Below are 2,268 nucleotides of genomic sequence, written 5' to 3' on the forward strand. Positions count from 1 at the left end.
GGATGCAGCTTGCATTTCAGTCAGATTCTGAGAAATCATATTGACTTGCCGAGTCAATATTTTATTCTGAGCCAATATGACATTTAGAGTATCAATCTCAAGAACTCCTTTCTTCTGAGTCATCCCATTATGCACAGGATTTCTTTCAGAAGTGTACATGAACTGATTATTTGCAACCATCTCAATGAGTTCCTGGGCTTCTGCAGGCATTTTCTTCAGATGAAGAGATCCACCAGCAGAGTGGTCCAATGACATCTTGGATAATTCAGACAGACCATCATAGAATATACATAGGATGCTCCATTCTGAAAGCATGTCAGAAGGACACCTTCTGATCAATTGCTTGTATCTTTCCCAAGCTTCATAGAGGGATTCACCTTCCTTCTGTCTGAAGGTTTGGACTTCCACTCTAAGCTTGCTCAACTTTTGAGGTGGAAAGAATTTGGCCAAGAAAGCATTGACCAACTTTTTCCAAGAGTTCAGGCTTTCTTTAGGTTGTGAGTCCAACCATATCCTAGCTCTGTCTCTTACAGCAAAGGGGAAAAGCATAAGTCTGTAGACCTCAGGATTAACCCCATTGGTCTTAACAGTGTCACAGATTTGTAAGAATTCAGCTAAGAACTGATGAGGATCTTCCAATGGAAGTCCATGAAACTTGCAATTCTACTGCATTAGAGAAACTAATTGAGGCTTAAGCTCAAAGTTGTTTTCTCCAATTGCAGGAATTGAGATGCTTCTTCCATAGAAGTCAGAAGTTGGTGCAGTAAAGTCACCAAGCACCTTCCTTGCATCTCCACCATTGTTATTATTTTCGGCTGCCATGTCTTCTTCTTTTTCGAAAATTTCTGTTAGGTTCTCTCCAGAGTTTTGTGCTTTAGCTTCTCTTAGCTTCCTCTTCAGAGTCCTTTCAGGTTCAGGATCAGCTTCAGCAAGAATGTTCTTATCCTTGTTCTTGCTCATATGAAAAAGAAGAGAACAGAAAAGAAGAGGAATCATTTATGTCACAATATAGAGATTCCTTTATGTGAGTAGAAGAATAGAAGAATAGAATGAAGAAGGGAGAAGAAGAAGGATTCAAACACAGAGAGAGGGAGAGGGTTTGAATTATAAGAAGAAGAGAAGTGTTAGTAAATAAATAAAATAAATAGAAAGAGATGAGAGAGAGAATGTATTTGAAAAAGAAAAGAAAATATTTTTATTTTTATTTTAATTATTAGTTAGAATTCGAATTTATTAGAAGAAATAAAATAAAATTAGAATTTAAAACAATTAGTTAATTAAAAAGAATTTTGAAAAAGTTGTTAGTGATTTTCGAAAATTAGAGAGAGAAAAGTAGTTAGGTGGTTTTGAAAAAGATAAGAAATAGTAAAACAAACAAAAAGTCAAATAGTTAATTGAAAAAGATTTGAAAATCAATTTTGAAAAGATAAGAAGTTAGAAAAAGATTTTGAAATTAAGTTTTGAAAAAGATATGATTGAAAGATATAATTGAAATTTATTTTGAAAAAGATTTGAAAAGGAAATTGAAAAGATTTGATTTTTAAAATTAAAATTGATGACTTGACTAACAAGAAACTAAAAGATATGATTCTAGAATTTAAAGATTGATCCTTTCTTAATAGGCAAGTAACAACTTGAAAATTTTTTTGAATCAAAACATTAAATGTTAGCAATAATTTCGAAAATTATGAAATAAAAGTAAGAAAAAGATTTTGAAAATTTGTTTAAGAAATTCAAAAATAGTAAGAAGAAAAATGACAAAGATTTGATTTTTTTGAAAAAGATTTTAAAAGATAAAGTTTTTAAATTGAAATTTTGACTTGACTAACAAGAAACAATTAAATTTTAAAATTTTGACTAAGTCAATCCCAAAATTTCGAAATTTATGAGTGAGATAAGGGAAATATATTATTTTTTATTTTTTTAAATTAATGAAGAAATATTATTTTTGTTGTTTTTCTCTCTCTTCATTAAACAACAAAATGAAACAAAACATAAAAATTTAAGATCAAAACAAACAATGCATGTAAGAACACCTTGAATGTCAAGATGAACACCAAGAATACTTTGAAGATCAAAATGAACATCAAGAACATATTTTTGAAAATTTTTAAGAAAAGAAACACATGCAAGACACCAAACTTAGAATGTTTTAATGTTTAGACACTAATAATTCGAAAATGCATATGAAAAATAAGAAAAGACACAAAACAAGAAAAATCATCAAGAACAACTTGAAGATCATGAAGAACATAATGCATATATTTT

General features: G+C 30.0%; 1 non-coding gene across 1 annotated transcript; it reads left to right on the forward strand.

Annotated features, from left to right (window-relative positions):
• The first annotated feature begins 309 nt into the window (after positions 1-309).
• LOC148579816 (small nucleolar RNA R71) lies at positions 310-417 on the forward strand. Its single transcript, XR_015896558.1, has one exon. It is a non-coding gene; the product is annotated as a small nucleolar RNA R71 (small nucleolar RNA).
• The last annotated feature ends 1,851 nt before the right edge of the window (positions 418-2,268 follow it).

The sequence above is a fragment of the Arachis ipaensis genome, chromosome B10 (genome assembly GCF_059453495.1).
Source record: "Arachis ipaensis isolate K30076 ecotype BB chromosome B10, ASM5945349v1, whole genome shotgun sequence".
Classification (NCBI taxonomy): Eukaryota; Viridiplantae; Streptophyta; class Magnoliopsida; order Fabales; family Fabaceae; genus Arachis; species Arachis ipaensis.